At 45.5% G+C, this 19,667-nt stretch overlaps 2 protein-coding genes and 1 non-coding gene across 8 annotated transcripts in view; 1 reads left to right on the top strand and 2 right to left on the bottom strand.

Moving 5' to 3' along the window:
* Positions 1 to 19,667, bottom strand: part of LOC110261339 (zinc finger protein 444) — a 996,914-nt gene that overhangs the window by 724,633 nt on the left and 252,614 nt on the right. The window lies entirely within an intron of this gene.
* On the bottom strand, positions 915 to 1,049 carry LOC146402515 (small nucleolar RNA SNORA70). The gene has a single exon (XR_014808720.1). It is a non-coding gene; the product is annotated as a small nucleolar RNA SNORA70 (small nucleolar RNA).
* LOC100514656 (uncharacterized) overlaps positions 1,613 to 19,667 on the top strand; it is a 28,762-nt gene continuing 10,707 nt past the window's right edge. For 4 of the 6 annotated variants that reach the window (XM_021095151.2, XM_013998879.3, XM_084962397.1 and 1 more), the window contains exons 1-2: positions 1,613 to 1,891; positions 18,700 to 18,790. The gene's annotated coding sequence lies outside the window, so the exon portion shown is untranslated. Of the gene's footprint in view, positions 1,892 to 8,567; positions 8,710 to 18,699; positions 18,791 to 19,667 lie in introns of all 6 variants that reach the window. The other 2 variants (XM_021095150.2, XM_084962396.1) reach the window with 1 other exon arrangement.

Raw genomic sequence — 19,667 nt, 5'->3', positions numbered from 1 at the left:
TGCTGCAGCGGGATTAAGGGTCTGCTGTTGTCAATGCTGTAGCTTAATTCACTACTGTGGTGCAGGTTTGATCCATGGTCCAGGATGATGAGGGTGTGGCCAAAAAAAAAAAAAAGAAAGAAAGAAAGAAAAAAGAAAAAGGAAGGAAGGAAGAAAATCCTTCCTTGAAAGCCACTCTGGGGAGTTCAAGTCTTTTGATTTTTTTTTTTTTTTCCGTTTTAGGGCCAAACCCACAGTACATGGAGGTTCCCAGGCTAGGGGTTGAATTGGAACTGTAGCCAGTGGCCTACACTACAGCCACAGCAATGCCAGATCCAAGCCGCGGTGACGACCTACACTATAGCTCAAAGCAACGCTAGATCCTTAACCCACTGATTGAGGCCAGGGATGGAAACTGCATGCTCATGAATATTGGTCATATTTGTTTCGTGGCAACTTGAAGGGAACTCCGAGTTCATGTCTTTTGAGTATGAGCTGCCTAGTCTCCTTACTCGGTGTCTTTTTTTTTTTTTTATAGGAAAGTAGGATTTATTGTTGAGCGTTAAGGAGGGGACAATGCCACCAAGGATCTCATGAGTGCAGGGCCTGGAATTTGCCCCGGGGGGCTGCGATTAGGGATGTATTTGACCCCACAGAGATTTTCTGCCACCATATTTTCAAATTCATCTGCATTGGCTTAGTAAATACCCACTCCTTAGAGATGTGGATCTTTTGGTGGCCAGGGAACTTGAACTTGGCTCTGCACAGTGCCTCAATCACATGCTCCTTATGCTGCAGCTTGATGTGGATGGACATTATGACTTGGCCAATGTGGACTCTGGCCACCGTGCCCTGGGGCTTTCCAAAGGCACTGTGCATGCCTGTCTGGAGCCTAGATTGGGACAGCATGCCAGTCATGAATGTCCATTGGAAAGGGCTGTCCCCAAGATCCCTTAGGGCAACCTGTACAGGCAACAGGCTGAATACACTACCAAGGAGGCTGTTTTTTGCAGCCTTTGCACACCGGGGCCTCATAGAGAAAAGAGCACGGTTGGCTTAATTGGCTGCCCTTACTCGGTGTCTTCACCATGATAGATTGGATTTGCTGAGTCAGGTGTTCCAACCCAATTTTGGTTTGTTAAGAACAGTAGTTTGTATTTCTTAATCTCATACCCGTGTCATACCTCCTACTATGAAGTCTTCATTAGCTTCTCCTACCAATGGCCACATATTGTTTCTCAATCACTAGGTATGATATGTGCGTTTGGATGTGTGTCCTCTGGAGCATCCAAAAAGATATGTTTGGTCTCAGGGAGCACGATGAACTTCACAGAGTGTGAACTAAACCTCTCAAACAAGGTTGAACATCTGCAGGCAGCACAACAGTCCCTCAGAAAACTGAACTCTGCGCCTTTAAGAATGGACAATTTCCCCTTCTAAATCCTGGGCCCGGGAGACTCCATTTCCCAGCGCCTCTCGCGGGTCCAAGATTATTGCATAGTGGCCCTGTGGGAGCGCCGTAGCCCTGGCGTGAGAACTACGTGGCCCAGAGTGCTCGGCGTCGATCGGCAGCCTCACTGAGCCAATGAAGGCTCAGAATAGAGGCGATTCCGTGCGTGTCACTCGCGTGGGCGGGACTTCCGGCGTCCTCCTCCGGGCGGTCATTTTGGCTGCTCGGGTGTGTTCATCCCTACAGAAGTTCGGGAGCGCTGAGTCGGGGCGGCCAGCACAGGACCGAGGAAGGGTCAGAGGCGTCTTTGTTCCAGCTGCACAAAGGCGAGTGTGAGGCTCGGCCGCGGCGTCGCGCGAGATGATACGCACCCGGGCCGGTTTAAGGACCGCCGGCCCTCTTCCTGCCCCGTTCCGTCCACAGGCCTGGATGGCGGCGGCCGCGCCGATGGACCCGGTTCAGGTAAGCGTGTCCTGCCGGCCCTCACCCCAGGAAACGCTAAAGCCCCGAGTGTTCTCGTTCCCGCAGCCAAGGCCTCGGTGTCCAGGACGGTTCGGCGTTTCTGACAGCGGCTGCGAATAAATGTAACCCTTGAGTTTTCCTGTTTAACTTCACTACCGGGAGTGTGATTAGATGTGCGAGAGGGTTACGGGCCCAGGAACCAGCATGTGCCAAGGCTCGGAGTTGGGACTGAGCCGTGAGAACTCGGAAAACCTGGGGTCCGCTGTGCCCGGCTGGGGAAAAGTTTGAGGCGGAGTCTCGCCTGGACTAGCCGGCTGAGGGTACTACTTATGTTCCCAGGACTCTTGAGAGCTATGGAGAATTTTTAAACCAAGGAAGCACGCGAACTGCAGTAAGTTTTTAAGTTTTCCAAAGGTTCTGTAACGGAGGAACAGACTGAAGGAGGGGAATGAAGACGTTGGGGCACAGGAGGTTGGATCTTTGTTTAGGTACCCAGAGCTGGTAAGGTGAGACATGGAGGCACAGGAGGTAGACATCCAGCCCTAGTTCACTAGGCTCACGGGCCAGGCATGGGTACCCAGGGGCCTGAGGCCGTTGAAACGCGGTGTGAATATATGGTTGTCACTATCCGTCATCTGTCTCTCAAAACGTGGCTGCGGAAGTGCTTATGGAACCTGCATAGGTATGTGTTGGGTGTTTCCTGCTCTTACTGTTCCCTACCCTCACCCACATACTCTCTGTATTATGGTGTCCTGGAATTTTTTACATTTCATTCCTCTAGACCTTCGATCTGGGGACTCTGCAGAAACCTCAAGCCCAGGGGCTCGGGTCAGTACCAAGGATTATATGGAGGTATTTCCATTTCTGGCACCTGATGTAGACAAGTGTGGAAAGTTTATCCCAGTACCAGGGAGGGAAAAATGCTCAGAGGTAAAGCTCAGCTGGAATCATTAAGGTCTTCTTTCTTGTAAGAGCAAAGGAGCAGGAGGACGTGACTCAGAACTGGAATGGCAGCCTGAGAAGTTGCGTATCCATTCTGGAGTTGATGGGAAGTTTAGATCAGAGGAGGGGAATGATCTTACCTAGGTCTCAACAGGCTCCATCGGGTTGCAGAGTGGAGAAGAGATGGTAAGGCTGAGGGAAGAGGAGGGAAAACTGGGGTGGAGGTTTTTACAGTAGTCCACTTAAGGGCTCATGGGACAGAGTGGTGGCTCAGAAGTGGCTGCATTCTGGATGTGTTTCTGTTAAGGGTTAACTAGATTTCCTACTGTGGAAGGAAAGTGTCTTGGTCTGCTTGTGTTCCCATTATAAAATACCATAAACTAGGTGACTTAAAAACACCAGAAGGGAATTCCTGTTGTGGCTCAGCAGGTTAAGAACCCAACTAATATCCACGAGGATGCAGGATCGATCCTTGGCCTCGATCAGTGGGTTAAGGATCCAGTGTTACCGTGAGCTCTGGTGTAGGTTGCAGACATGGGTCGGATCTGGCGTTGCTGTGGCTGTGGTGTACACCAGCAGCTGCGGCTCCGATTTGACCCCTAGGCTTCGAACTTCCACGTGCTATGGGTGTGGTCCTAAAAAGACAAAACAGGAGTTCCCATTGTGGCTCAGTGGTTAACAGATCCGACTAGGAATGATGAGGTTGTGGGTTGATCCTTGGCCTCGCTCACTGGGTTAGGGATCCGACGTTGCCGTGAGCTGTGGTGTAGGTCGAAGACGTGCCTCGGATCCCGAGTTGATGTGGCTCTTCCATAGGCCGGTGGCTGTAGCTCCGATTCGACCCCTAGCCTGGGAACCTCCATATGCCATGGGAGTGGCCCTAGAAAAGGCAAAAAAAAAAAAAAAAAAAAAAATCCAAAAAAATAAAAAGACAAAACAAAAAACAACAAGAAGAAGACCCAAACCCACCAGAAGTTTATTTCTTACAGTTCTGGAAGCTAGAAGTCCCAAGATTAGGACTACATGGTTACATCATGTGTTTCCTGTGAGCCTGCTTCCTGGTTCATAGACACCGTCTGCTCACTGTGTCCTTACCTGGTGGAGAAAGGAACAAGCTTTTTACATTTATAAGCCTGCATAATTCCATTCATGTGGAGTTTACCGTCATGACCACATCTGATCCACGTTTCTTCCCACCAGTTTGTAATACCATGAGCTTGGGAGGCAGTCTGTCAGCTGTGAGTTTGGGGGGAACGTAAACATTCAGTCTGTAACAATGAGAGTGAAGCAGAGGATTCAGAATTGATCCTGTGGCTGCACCTGTGGCATCTGAAACTTCCGGGGCCAGGGATCAAATCTAAGCCGCAGCTTCGGCAATGGCCTGCTGTGCCATAGTGGAAACTCCCCCCCCCTCCCAAGTTTAATTGACTTATATTAGTTTCAGTTGTACAGTATAATAAATAGATATTTTTATACATTATGAAATTATGACTACGTTAAGTCTTGTTTCCATCTGTCACTATGCAAAGTTAAAACAATATTATTGACTATATTCCCTATTCTGATCATTATATCCCTGCGGCTTATTTATTTTGTAAATGGAAGTTTGTACTTTTTATTTATTTATTTATTTATTTACTTTTTTTTTTGCCATTTCTTGGGCCTCTTCCGCAGCATATGGAGGTTCCCAGGCTAGGGGTCGAATCAGAGCTGTAGCCACCGGCCTACGCCAGGACCATAGCAACGCGGGATCCAGGCCAAGTCTGCAACCTACACCACATCTCACAGCAACGCCGGATCCTTAACCCACTGAACGAGGCCAGGGATCAAACCTGCAACCTCACAGTTCCTAGTTGGATTTGTTAACCACTGAGTCACGACCTGAGCTCCAAGTTTGTACTTCATAATAATCTCTGCTCACCTATTTCTTTCTTTCTTTCTTTTTTTTTTTTTTTTTTCTTTTTAGGGCCACACCTGTGGCATATGGAAATTTCCAAGCTAGGGGTCACATCAGAGCTACAGCTGCCGGCCTGTGCCACAGCGAAAGCAACGTGGGATCTGAGCTGTGTTAGCAACCTGCACCACAGCTCACGGCAATGCCAATCCTTACCCCACCGAGCGAGGTCAGGGGTCAAACCCCCATCCTCATGGCTCCCAGTTGGATTCATTAACCTCTGAGCCACTAAGGGAACTCCTGAATTGTCTTAATAATTATAAATATTTCAGTACTTTCAGGTAAAAGAGCTTAGTCATCACAGATGTGTCATTTAAAACTCCCCAAACCCTGCTCACAAATTTACCCTGCACTCCTGTGTTATTCTCTGGACCAGCTCTTTGTTATCTCCCTCTCTGGATTGCACTTCTTGGCTCAAAATATTCATTAAAGTTTTGGCAGTGCCAACAAATCTTTTTTTTTTTTTTTTTTTTTTTTTTGTCTTTCTCTCTTTTTAGAGCCACACCTGTGGCATATGGAGGTTCCCAGGCTAGGGGTCCAATTGCAGTCGCCAGTCAATGCCACAGCCATAGCAACTTGGGATCTGAGCCTCGTCTGCAGCCTACACCACAGCTCATGGCAATGCCGGATCCTTAACCCACTGAGCGAGGCCAGGGATCGAACCTGCATCCTCATGGATGCCAGTTTCGTTAATCGCTGAGCCATGACGGGAACTCCAACAAATGTTGTTTGTTAGTTCATTATGTCTCCTTGTATTAATCTTCTCTGTCCTGATACTGGGCCTCTGTCCCCAACATGAAGAAGAAAGTCCACGATTTGGAAACACTTTCTGCTTCCTAACCTAGAACAAATCAGTTAACTCTCATGGACTGACTTTTATCAAAGTAGAAATTTGGGTCATTTACTAACGCGAACTGAGGACCATGCCCCCGTGTCTTAACTTCTCTTGGAACTGGTTTTTATCAAATCTCATGACTGGTAACTAACCTATTATTTCTTCTTTTCTTTTTTTCTTTCCTTTTTTTTTTTTTTTTTTTTTTTGCTTTTTATGACTGTACCCAAGGCATATGGAAGTTCCCAGGGTAGGGGTTGAATTGGAGCTGTAGCCACCAGCCTATGCCACAGCCACAGCAATTCGGAATCTGAGCTGAGTCTGTGACCTACACCATAGCTCAATGGCAACACCAGATCCTTAGCCCACTGAGCGAGGCCAGGGATCCAACCCACAACCTCGTGGTTCCTAATCGGATTCGTTTCTGCTGTGCCACGGCAGGAACTCCCTGTACCACATCTTCTTTGTTCTTCTGTTGATGGACATTTAGGTTCCTTCCAGTCTGCTGTTGTAGGCAGTGCTGCAGTGAACATTGGGGTGCCTATGTCTTTTCAAATTATGGTTTTCTCCTGATATATGCCCAGTAGCGGGATTGCTGTATCAAATGGTAATTCTGTTTTTAGTTTTTTGAGGAATCTCCATGTTGTTTTCCATAGTGGTTGTACCAATTTACAATCCCACCAGCAGCATAAGAGGGTTCCCTTTTCTCCACACCCTCTCCGACATTTATTGTTTGTAGACTTTTTGATGATGGCCGTTCTCTCTGGTGTAAGGTGGCACCGCATAGTAGTTTTAATTTGCATTTCTCTAGTAGCTAGTCATGTTAAACTTCTTTCCATGTGTTTTTGGCCATCTCTATGTCTGCTTTGGAAAATTGTCTGTTTAGATCTTCTGCTCATTTTTTTAAAAACTTTTTTTTGTTTGCCCATTTTTTGATTGGGTTGGTTTTGTGTGTGTGTGTGTGTGTGTGTTTATATTGAGCTGCAGGAGGTATTGATATATTTTGGAGGTTAATCCCTTGTCAGTTGCTTCATTTGCAAATATTTTCTCCCATTCTGTGAGTTGTCTTTTCATTTCATTTAGGGTTTCCTTTGCTGTGTTAAAACTTTTAAGTTTAATTAGGTCACATTTGGGGGGTCTTTTTGTTTGTTTTTTCTTTTGCTTTTTAGAGCTGTACCTACAGCTTATGGAGGTTCCCAGGCTAGGGGTCAAATTAGAGCTACAGCTGCTGCCCTATGCCACAGCCACAGCAAAGCAGCATCTGAGCTGTGTCTGCAACCTACACCACAGCTCATGGCAATACCAGATCCCTAACCCACTGAGTGAGGCCAGGGATCGAACCTGCAACCTCATGGTTCCTAGCAGATTCGTTTCCTCTGTGCCGCAGTGGGAACTCCCATTTGTTTATGTTTGTTTTTACTACCATTACCCTAGGAGGTGGATCTGAGAAGGTATTTCTGTGCTTTATGTCAGAGAGTGTTTGGCCTCTGTTTTCCTCTAAGAATGTTATAGTATCTGCTCTTATATTTAGGTCTTCAATCCGTTTTGATTTTATTTTTGTGTTTAGTGTTAGGGAGTGTTCTAATTTCATTCTTCTACATGTAGCTGTCCAGTTTTCAGAGCATCAGTTATTAAAGGGACTGTCTTTTCGCCATTGTGTTTTTTTTGGGGGGGGTTGGTTTTGCTTTTTAGGGCTGCACTAGCGGCCTGTGGAGGTTCCCAGGCTAGGGGTCTAATCGGAAGTACAGCTGCCAGCCTATGCCATGGCCACAGCAACACCAGATTGGAGCTGCGTCTGCAGCCTGCACCGCACCTCATGACAATGCCAGATCCTTAACCCTCTGAGTGAAGCCAGGGATTGAACCTGAAAGCTCATGGTTCCTAGTCGGATTCATTTCTGCTGTGCCACGACAGGAACTCCTGCATTTTGTATTCTTGCTTCCTTTGTCGTAGATGAGTTGGCTGTAGGTACGTGGGTTGAATTCTGGGCTTTCTGTCCTGTTCGAATGATCTATATTTCTGTTTTTGTGCCTGTACCATATAGTTTTGATGACTGTAGCTTTGTAGTATCGTTTGAAGACAGCCTGATTCCTCCAGCTCCACTTTTCTTTTTCAGGATGGCTTTGGCTATTCTGGGTCTTCTGTGCTTCCAAACAAACTTTTATTTATTTATTTATTTTTGGTCTTTTCCAGGGCCGCACCTGCGGCATATGGAGGTTCCCAGGCTAGGGATCTAATCAGAGCTATAGCTGCCAGCCTACACCACAGCCATAGCAACATGGGATCTGAGCCACGTCTGTGACCTACACCACAGCTCACGGCAACGTCAGATCCTTAACCCACTGAGCCAGGCCAGGGATCAAATCCACAACCTCATGGTTCCTAGTTGGATTCGTTAACCACTGAGCCACAACGGGAACTCCCAAACAAACTTTAAAATGTTTTGTTCTTGCTCTGTGAAAAATGTCCTTGGTAATTTGATAGGGATTTCATTGAATCTGTAGATTGTCTCGGGTAGTATAGTCATTTTGACAATACTGATTCTTCCAATCCAAGAGTATGGTATATATTTCTATCTATTTGTGTTATCTTTGATTTCTTTCATCATTGTCTTATAGTTTTCAGAGTACAGATCTTTTTGTCTCTTTAGGTAGGTTTGTTCCTAGGTATTTTATTCTTTTTGTTGCAATGGTAAATGGGATTGTTTCCTTCATTTTTCTTTGTGATCTTTTATTGTTAGTGTATAGAAATGCAGTCTATTTCTGTGTATTATTTCATATCCTGCAATTTTACCAGATTCATGGATAAGCTCTAACAGTTTTCTGGTAGCGTCATTAGGATTTTCTAGGTGTAGTATCATGTCATCTGTAAACAGTGATAGTTCTACTTCTTCCTTTCTAATTTGGATTCCTTTTTTCTTCTTTTTCTTCTCTGATTGCTGTGGCTAGGACTTCCAGAACTATGTTGAAGAGTAGTGGCGAGAGCGGACATCCTTGTCTTGTTCCTGATCTTAGCAGAATTCTTTCAGCTTTTCACCATTGAGAAGGTGTTACTTGTGGGTTTGTCAAATATGGCCTTTATTATGTTGAGGTAGGTGCTCTCTATGCCTATTTTCTGGTGGGTTTTTATCAGAAATGGGTGTTGTATTTTGCCAAAAGCCTTTTCTTCATCTTTAAGAGGCTCGTATGGTTTTTATTCTTCAGTTTGTTAATGTGGTGTATCACACTGATTTGTGGATATCGAAAAATACTTGAGGAGTTCCCGTCGTGGTGCAGTGGTTAACGAATCCGACTAGGAACCATGAGGTTGCGGGTTCGGTCCCTGCCCTTGCTCAGTGGGTTAACGATCCGGCATTGCCGTGAGCTGTGGTGTAGGTTGCAGATGCGGCTTGGATCCAGCGTTGCCGTGGCTCTGGTGTAGGCTGGTGGCTGCAGCTCCGATTCGACCCCTAGCCTGGGAACCTCCATATGCTGCGGGATCGGCCCAAGAAATAGCAAAAAGACAAAAAGACAAAAAAAAAAAAGAAAGAAAGAAAGAAAAATACTTGGCATCCCTGGGATAAATTCTACTTGAATTTATGGTGCGCAATACTTTCTAACCTAAGATTTTTTTTTTTTTTTTTTTTTTTTTTTTTTTTTTTGTCTTTTTGCTATTTCTTTGGGCCGCTCCCTTGGCATATGGAGGTTCCCAGGCTAGGGGTCGAATCGGAGCTGTAGCCACTGGCCTATGCCAGAGCCATAGCAACTCAAGATCCGAGCCGCGTCTGCAACCAACACCACAGCTCACGGCAACGCCGGATCGTTAACCCACTGAGCAGGGGCAGCGACCGAACCCGCAACCTCATGGTTCCTAGTCGGATTCGTTAACCACTGTGCCACAACGGGAACTCCCAGATTTTTTTTTTTTTTTTTTTTTTTTTTTTTTGTCTTTTTAGGGCCACACCTGTGGCACATGGAGGTTCCTAGGCTAGGGTTCGAATTGGAGCTGGAGCCACTGTCCTGCGCCACAGCCACAGCAACACCAGATCTAAGCTGCGTCTGCAACCTACACCACAGCTCATGTCAACGCCGGATCCTTAACCCACTGAGCAATGCCAAGGATCAAACCTGCGTCCTCATAGATTCAAGTCAGATTTGTTTCTGCTGAGCCATGACAGGAACTCCTACAATCCTATTAATGTATGAATAGGTTTGGTTTGCTAGTATTTTGTTGAGGGTTTTTGTGTCTATGTTCATAAGTGTTATCGGCCTGTAATTTTCTCTATGTTTTTGGTCATATCTTTGGTTTTGGTATCGGAGTGATCATGGCCTCAAAGAATGAGTTTGGGAGTGTTTCATCTGCAGTTTTTTGGAAAAGTTTCAGAAGGATAGGTGTTAACTCTTCTAAATTTTTGATAGAATTTGTCTGTGAACCCATCTGGTCCTGGACTTTTTTTTTTTTTTTTTTTTTTGGTCTTTTTAGGGCTACACCTGCAGCATACGGAGTTTCCCAGGCTAGGAGTTGAATCGGAGCTGTCGTCCCTGCCCTGTACCACAGCCACAGCAATGCCAGATCCAAGCCACTTCTGTGACCTGCACCATAGCTCACAGCATTGCCAGGTCCTTAACCCACTGAGCAAGGCCAGGGATTGACCGGATTCTAGTCACATTTGTTCCACTGAGCCACAATGGGAACTCCAGGGTCCTTGACTTGTGTTTGGTGAAATTTCAGTACTTGCGTTGGGTCCGTTCATCCTTTTTTATTTTGTCTTGGTGTGGGCTTAGAAGATTGTTATTTTTCCTGAGGCTTCTCAGCCCGGCTGGGTGGGGACGGATTTTTCCAAAGCGGCCGCCTCCAGAGGCCTTCGCGCTGACCATCATCCCTGATGGCTTTGCCTCCCGGGTCCTTCCCCACCTCGAGCCGCAGTCACTGCCTGTTTTCCCAGGAGACCCTCCAAGAACTGCTGGCAGATGCGAAACCGAGTCTATGCTCGGCCCTGGGACCCGGCGCGTATGAGAGCCTGTGTGCGCCTTTGAAGAGTGGCGTCTTCGTTTCCCTCAGTCTGTGGCGCTCTTGAGCACAAGCCCCACTGGTCCTCAGCGCCACATGCTCTGGGGGCCCCTCCTCCCAATTCCAGATCCCCAGGCATGTGAACCTGATGGAGGGCTTAGAACTCACTCCCATGGGTGAGCCTCTGTGACATAGTTCCTTTCCAGTCGGTGGCCCGCTCATCTGGCGGGTGTAGGTTCCTTATGTCATGTGATTGCTTCTGTTGTCTCAGTGTGGCCTCCTGTTTGTCTTGTGGAGTAGGATGTGGTTTTTGATAGTTTGCTGTCTTTTTTTTCCTTTTTTAGGGCCTCACCCTTGGTATACGGAGGTTCCCAGACTAGGGGTCTAATCAGAGCTACAGCTGCTGGCCTACACCACAGCCAGAGCAACGCTGGATCCGAGCTGTGTCTGCGACCTACACCACAGCTCACGGCAACACCGGATCCTTAACCCACTGAGCGTGTTCAGGGATCAAACCCGAGACCTCGTGGTTCCTAGTCGGATTCGTTAACCACTGCGCCACGACGGGAACTCCGCATTCTTTTTCTGACGTCACATAGCCAGTCATAAGAAATCCTATTGGCTGCACCCTCAGAATCTGTCAAGAGTCCGCCCATTTTCCATAACCACTTCTGCCACCAGCCTGGTCACGGCCAACATTCGCTTTTCCCGGGATTTCTTCAGTAGTTATCTAACTGGTCTCTGTGCTCCCACCCTTATTCTTCGGCAGTCTTTTGTCAACTTACTAGACAACACGGCCTTTCAGTTTGTGAGACAAGAAATGTCAGTCTTTTGGTCAAAATTTTGTAATGACTACGATTTTTCTGAGAGAATCAAAATTCTCACCAGCACCCTGTGGAGCCTCGTGTTCCTTTCTGACCTCCTCTCCCAAACTTCCTGCCTCACCCAGCTGGTTTCATGTGTCTGGACACCTGGCTTTGCCTGGGACAGGGTTTGACCCCAGCTGTTTCTTTTGCCTGGGTCACATGCCCGACATATTGACGTGGCTTATTCCTTCACCTCTATTCAAATTTTACCTGAAATATTCAATTGTCAACAAGGTCTCCCTGTGGGGACATTGAATACTGCAGCCCTTCCGTCTCACTCCCACTAATTGGGCTCCATTTTATCCTGAGTTACCTTTCTCTTATTACATACTGCATATTTTATTTATTTTAATTATTATCCAATGTCCACCTGTCTTGGTTCTCTGATCATGAGTCTCCTTTCCTGACATAGCTCCCAGATGAGGATAACGTCGCACCTGCTGAGGTGCTTAGTGCATGTTTATTGGCACAGTGAGTGAAGGTTCCCTCCTCACTTCATGGTCCTTTCTAAGACGGACAGTTTTTGCTTAAGTGGTTCTTTCTTCTCCTCTAATCCAGGCTTGTAATTTTGCAAGGTTTTCCAAAATGAAAACTCACTGGCATCAAACTCCTTAAACTGGCCTTAGGCAGAGCCAAACCATTTGCTTAGATTCCTTTTCTCACTACTCTGACTTCACCTGTCATTTTCACCTGATCTTTTTCAGGCATCTCATATGTGGTGGTGCTCAGTATCATGGCTTATTCTGAACATTTTGTACATGCTTCCAATTTTTTTTTTCTTTTGTCCTTTTAGGGCCGCACCCGCAGCATATGGAGGTTCCCAGGCAAGGGGTCGAATCAGAGCTGGCCTACACCAGAGCCACAGCAATGTGGAATCCGAGCCACATCTGCGACCTACACCACAGCTCGCAGCAACGCCGGATCCTCAACCCACTGAGCAAGGCCAGGGAGCGAACCTGCAACCTCATGGTTCCTAGTCGGATTCGTTAACCACTGAGCCACGACAGGAACTCCTACATGCTTCTAATATTTAACCATATTTATTTTTTTGAAAACCTGTAATTTGGGAAGAAATAAAAGTTGTACATGAGGTAGTATCCTTTAATATACTGCATCTTTATTCATGAATGGTATCAGATACTGAGATAATTTGGGGATATTGGAAATCCATAGGTTTTCTTTTTTTTTTTTCCCCCACTGTACAGCTAGGGATCAAGTTATCCTTACATGTATACATTTTTTCCCCCACCCTTTGTTCTGTTGCAATATGAGTATCTAGACATAGTCCTCAATGTTACTCTGCAGGATCTCCTTGTAAATCTATTCTAAGCTGTATCTGATAACCCCAAGCTCCCCATTCCTCCCACTCCCTCCCTATCCCATCAGGCAGCCACGAGTCTATTTTCCAAGTCCATGGTTTTTTCTGTGGAGATGTTCATTTGTGCTGGATATTAGATTCCAGTTATAAGTGATATCATATGGTATTTGTCTTTGTCTTTCTGACTCATTTCACTCAAGTATGAGATTCTCTAGTTCCATCCATGTTGCTGCAAATGGCATTATGTCATTCTTTTTTATTGCTGCATAGTATTCCACTGTGTATATATACACCACATCTTCCTAATCCAATCATCTATTGATGGACATTTGGGTTGTTTCCATGTCCTGGCTATTGTGACTAGTGCTGCAATGAACATGCGGGTGCATGTGTCTCTTTTAAGTAGAGTTTTGTCTGGATATATGCCCAAGAGTGGGATTGGGGGGGTCATATGGAAGTTCTATGTATAGATTTCTAAGGTATCTCCAAACTGTTCTCCATAGTGGCTGTACCAGTTCACATTCCCACCAACAGTGCAGGAGGGTTCCTTTTTCTCCACAGCCCCTCCAGCACTTGTTATTTGTGGATTTATGAATGATGGCCATTCTGACTGGTGTGAGGTGGTACCTCATGGTAGTTTTGATTTGCCTTTCTCTTATAATCAGTGATGTTGAGCATTTTTTCATATGTTCGCTGCCCATCCTATATCTTCCTTGGAGAAATGTCTATTCAGGTCTTTTGCCCATTTTTCCATTGATTGATTGGCTTTTTTGCTGTTGAGTTGTGTAAGTTGCTTATATATTCTAGAGATTAAGCCCTTGTCCATTGCATCATTTGAAACTATTTTCTCCCATTCTGTAAGTCGTCTTTTTGTTTTCTTTTGGGTTTCCTTTGCTGTGTATAGGTTTTCTAATAATAAATATATATTTGCCTACATGGTGTTTTTAATTGCGCCATGTAAAAAATATTGTTATTTTAGGGAGTTCCCTCTGTGGCACTGGAAATGAATTTGACTAGGAAATGTGAGGTTGCGGGTTTGATCCCTGCCTTGGCTCAGTGCGGTAAGGATTCAGTGTTGCCATGAACTGTGGTGTAAGTCACAGATGCGGCTTGGATCTGGCATTGCTGTGGCTGTGGTATAGGCCGGCAGCTGTAGCTCTGATTCGACCCCTAGCTGGGGAACCTCCATATGCCTCGGGTGCGGCCCTAAAAAGACAATAAATAAATAAATAAATAAAAATAAAAAAACATTGTTATTTTAGGAGTTCTGTTGTGACTCAGTGGTAACGAAACCAACTGGTATCCATGAGGACTCAGGTTTGATCCCTGGCCTCACTTAGTGGGTTAAGAATCTGGCATTGCCATGAGCTGTGGTGTAAGTCGCAGTTGCAGCTTGGCTCTGGCATGGATGTGGCTGTGGCTGGCAGCTACAGCTCCGATTTGACCCCTAGCCTGGGAACTTCCACATGCCTTGGAAGTGGCCCTGAAAAGACAAAAAAGTAAAAAAATTCTTATTTTAGGTAACAATCTGTTTTGATGACCTTGTATAGAAGTGAAACCTTGGTGACAACTACAAAATACCCCACATAGTTGGGTTGTCCCTTCCTACTTTACGTTCCTGCCAGCCTGGAACTTCTTACTTCTCCATCTTACCTCTCCTGAGATTTAAAAGATTTGATATTTATAATTTTGCTAAGAAAAAATGATGAGAAATATAATAATATTAAGAGAATCCAATGCAGGAGTTCCTTGGTGGCACAGTGGGTTTTCAGATCCGGTGTTGTTCCTGCTTTTGCTCAGGTTGCAACTGTGGTTTGGGTTGCAGCTCAGGTTTGTAGTTTGTGGGTTTGGTCCTGGCCTGGGAACATTCTCATACTCTGGGTTTGGCCAAAAAAAAAAAAAAAGAGAGAATCCGATGTTATCTGAACATGAGAGGTTATAAAATATAATACACTGCAGAATAAAAGGATGACATTAAAGCAAATGGAAGACAAACTTAACATATTTAATTACTAACGTAAAAATTTTTGGAGTTCCTGTCATGGTTCGATGGTTAATGAATCCGACTAGGAACCATGAGGTTGCGAGTTCGATCCCTGGCCTCGCTCAGTGGGTTAAGGATCTGGTGTTGCCGTGAGCTGTGGTGTAGGTCACAGACGCGGCTCAGATCCCGCGTTGCTGTGGCTCTGGCGTAGGCCGGTGGCTACAGCTCCAATTGGACCCCTAGCCTGGGAACCTTTGCATGCTGTGGGAGCGGCCCAAGAAATGGAAAAAAGATAAAAATAAAAGAAAGTAAAAATTTTGTTGTTCACTGGTGATTCAGGGAGTTCAGGATCTGACATTGTCCAAGCTCTGGCTTGGGTTTGATCCCTGGTCCAGGAACTTCTGTATGCTGTGAGCCTGGGCAGAAAAAAAGTTCCACGTGCTGAGCGTGTGGCCACAGGAAGTAACAAAACAAGTTCCCACTGTGGCTCGGCGGGTTAAGAACCCGGCCAGTACCCATGAGTATGTGGGTTTGATCCTTGGCCTCACTCAGTGGGTTAAAGATTTGGCATTGCCTCAAGCTATAGCATAGGTCACCAGTGTGGCTCAGATCCAAGGTTGCTGTGGCTGGTAGCTGCAGCTCCACTTTGACCCCTAGCCTGGGAAGCTCATTATGCTGCAGGTGCAGCCCTAAGAAGAAAAAGTTTTTTAAAAAAATTTTACAGAATTTAAAAAAAATTCCTAGTAAAATATAGAGGATAATTAAAAAAACCCCACAAGAACCCATCGTACAGCCGCAACTGATGTCGGACAGCCACAACCGTTTTGTCCACAGTGCTGTTCATCTCCCTCCAGCAAATGCTTGTGTTGAAGCTAACTCCAAGAGGTTAATGAATCTGACTAAGAACCACGAGGTTGCGGGTTCGATCCCTGGCCTTGCTCAGTGGGTTAAGGATCCAGTCAGTGTTGCCGTGAGCTGTGGTGCGGGTCGCAGACACGGTTCGGATCCTGTGTTGCTGTGGCTCTGGCGTAGGCTGGCGGCTACAGCTCCGATTCAACCCCTAGCCTGGGAACCTCCATATGCCGCAGGAGCGGCCCAAGAAAATGGCAAAAAGACAAAAAAAAAAAAAAAAAAACAAAACCCAAAAAAACAAAAAAAAAGCAAACTCCAAAAGCCGCATCACTACAACCCTGCATACTTGAGTTAGTGTCCCTAATGAGCAAGGAATTTTTTTTTAACTCAATTGCAGTATCTTTATCATATGTAACTATAAACAATAATTCACTTTTTTTTTTTTGCTATTTCTTGGGCCGCTCCTGCTGCATATGGAGGTTCCCAGGCTAGGGGCTGAATCGGAGCTATGGCCGCCAGCCTACACCAGAGCCACAGCAACGCGGGATCCGAGCCGCGTCTGCAACCTACACCACAGCTCACAGCAACGCCAGATCGTTAATCCACTGAGCAAGGGCAGGGACCAAACCCGCAACCTCATGGTTCCTAGTCGGATTCGTTAACCACTGCGCCATGACGGGAACTCCTGCAGTGGCTTTGGTTGCTGCTGTGGAGTGGGTTTGATCCCCGACCTGGGAGTTTCCACGGGCCGAAAGTGCAGCCAATAAGAAAAAGAAAAAAACAAGTATATGTGATTGTCTAAACAAGGAGGTTACTGAAGGAGAAGTTCATAAAACACAAAAACATCTCGATTCTTTTTAATTCTCTTTTCCTTTTGGCTGCGCCCATGGCATGCAGACCTTACCTAGCAGTGACAACACCCGATCTGTATCCCACAAGGCTGCCAGGGAACTCCAGTTTTCCTTTCTTAGTGTGATGCTTTTGTCCTTTGACATTCTCCACATTGAGGGCATTTTGTTCCTGTAGTAGTAGTAGTAAACAGGATTTTTACAGATTTATGTTTTAATCCGTTGTAAATACAGTTGACCCTTAAAACTTGTGGGAATTAGAGATGCTGAGACCCTGCACGGTCTTTTGACTGCCCCAGAATGTAAATACCAATAGCGTCCTGTTGCCCAACGCATATGTTATACGCTATATTCTTACAAAAATGGAGGCTAGAGAAAAGAAAATAATGTTGAGAAAGTCATAAGGAATAAAACACTTTCAGAATTTATGGATGGCCAACAGACAAATGGAAAGATGCTCTACATAGTTAATCATCAAAGAAATGCACATGAGAACCCCAGAGAGAGAGCACGTCCTACCTGTCACAACGCCCATCATGAAAAAGCCCACCAGTGATACGAGTTGGTGAGGATGTGGGGAAAAGGAAACCGGCACTCACTTTTGGGTAGAATGTAAATTGGTCTCACCACTGTGGAATAGAATATGGAGGTTCCGCAGAAGAACTGAAAATAGAACTATCATGTGGGCTTTCCCTGGTGGATCAGTGGGTTCAGGATCCGGCATTGTCACTGCTGTGGCATGCATTTGATCCCATGCAGGAACTCCAAGATCCGTAGCTTTTTTTTTTTTTTTCAATTTTTCTTTTTAGGGCCGCACCCATGGCATATGGACAGTCCCAGGCTGGGGGTTTTATTGGAGCTGCAGCTGCCAGCCTGCACCACGGCCACAGCCACGCCAGATCAGAACTGCGTCTGTGACCTACACCACAGCTCAGGGCAACGTGGGATCCCTGACCCACTGAGCGAGGCCAGGGGTCAAACCCTCATCCTCATGGATGCTAGTTAGGTTTGTTGCCGCAGAGCTACGATGGGGACTCCTATCCTTCTTGCTTAAAATCCCGGTGCTTGCTTCTCTTTTTCACTAATAAATGTCCTTTGTGGTACTATACATGATATTCTGATCATTTTTTTTAGAAGGTTAGATTCAGCTGTAGAGCAAAGTCCCTGCTCATGCCCGCAGCTTCCTGATGTTTATTATGAGGACGGTTTCCCACTAATGGATCCTGGGTTGATGAGTCTTTGTTACTACAAAGCAGTCTATGCAGAATAGCCTTGTTATTGCCAAAGACTCAATCTTACAGTTATTACGAAATTAAAAGTTTGTTATGTGAGCAAAGGAATTTTCTGGTACAATGGTAGTTACCCAGTATCTTTCTCTCTCTCTCTTTTTTTTTTTTTTTTTTTGGGTCATTAGATTCCCTGATTCAAATAAAAGCAGCCTTTAATATAGTTAATACATTGATGAAGTAGTTTCTGCTAACTTAAATTTGGCTCTGGGTTGGGGTGTTTGGAAATTCCTCACTCTTTATAACTTTGTAACTCAAATTGGGGCGTGCATGGAGACTTCTCTGGGTCATCTGGTGTTTGGTAACAAGGTGGTTCTTTCTCTTAAGGGGTGAACATCTACCAGTGGCAGGTTTGGGATCGCATGAAGCTGGACGTGAGCATATCTGCTGTTTACACAGATTGGGCGTGGGGCTTTCCTCCAGCGTGACCTGCCTCCTGAGTAGGGTCTTGGCCGTTAGGCTTTGTCTCAGGACCTCTTAGCTCCATCCACTGACTGCATTGCCTTCTTCTACTTTTTTTTTCTTTCTAGGGCCATACCTGCAGCATATGGAAGTTCCCAGGCTAGGCATTGAATTGAGCTATAGCCAGCAGCCTATGCCACAGCAACACTGGGTTCCCAACCCACTAAGCCGAGGCCAAGGATCAAACCCACATCCTTATGGATACTAGTCAGATTCTTTTCCACTGCACCACGATGGCAGCTCCCACATGGGCTTCTTCTGTTTCTTCTACTGGATCCTGAAACTCCTATTATGTATTGGCATTCGTAAGAAAGTGACGAACAGAAACGGAAGTATGGGCGAGAAATGTCTGCATATTTTCCTGGGACATGCCGGGCGGATTGAGAGGAAACGGAGTCAGCGTCTGTGATGTTGATGGAATGTGTTTGAGCCTTGTGGTCTGGGCTGATGGCTCCATGGTCTTTGTTCTTTACAGATACAAGCAGTAAGTCCAGTATGCTCTCAGCAATAGACTTTCATCTGGATTTTCTGATGAAGCCAGAGCCACATGCCCCATCCTGAACCTGGTGAGCATGTTTTTTGTCTTCGTTTTTGCTTTTGTGTTTTCACTTACTCACTTCTAGTTTGTCCTTTTTGGATAGCCCTGGTTTTATGTTTATAGTCTTACAGCTTATGCCAGATAATGTGTTGCATTCACTATTGAATAATAATTATAATAACTCACAACAGTCCTAGGATACAGAAGAAACCATTGTGTAGATAATTTATTCAAAGATGTTGCTCTAAGGTATGTGTTGTTATTTTAGGGAATTTCACGAAAATGTGATGTATAGCTTCTTCAGGTTTGAGAAGTTTGACAGTGGAAATCGAATGCTGCTTTTAGGCTAACACTGAAAAAAAAGTTTTTTTTAAGGGCCGTACATGTAGCATTTGGAAGTTCCCAGGCTAGGGGTCAAATCAGAGGTGCAGCTGCAAGCCACAGCCACAGCAGTGTGGGAATCCAAGCCACATCTGTGACTTCCACCCCAGCTCACAGCATTGTCAGATTGCTGATCCACTGAACAAGGCCAGGGATCGAACCCGCAATGTTAGAGTTACTAGTTGGATTCATTTCTGCTGCACCACAGTGGGAACTCCCATCTTCACAGAATTTACATAAGCACTCAGTGGCTTACGTTATATGGCTTTGTTTTTTTTTTTTTGTCTTTTTAGGGCCCAACCCCGGGCACAGGGAGGTTCCCAGGCTACAGGTCTAATCAGAGCCTACGCCACAGCCATGTGGGATCCAAGCCTTACCTGCGACCTACGCTACAACTCACTGGCATAATGTCTTTTCGTTAGAGTCCTTTCTTGACGACCCTAGTTTAAATCATAATACTAATAGCTCTTAGGCAGTTGTCTTGATTTTCTATTTATAGAATGAAAAATGTACTCTTTCTAAGG

Source organism: Sus scrofa, chromosome 6, assembly GCF_054392235.1.
Source record: "Sus scrofa isolate SSC_HxYL_T2T_F1_AM1 chromosome 6, Sscrofa_HxYL_maternal_Yorkshire_Landrace_v2.0, whole genome shotgun sequence".
Lineage (NCBI taxonomy): Eukaryota > Metazoa > Chordata > Mammalia > Artiodactyla > Suidae > Sus > Sus scrofa.
This window is presented reverse-complemented; position numbering and strand designations above follow the sequence as displayed.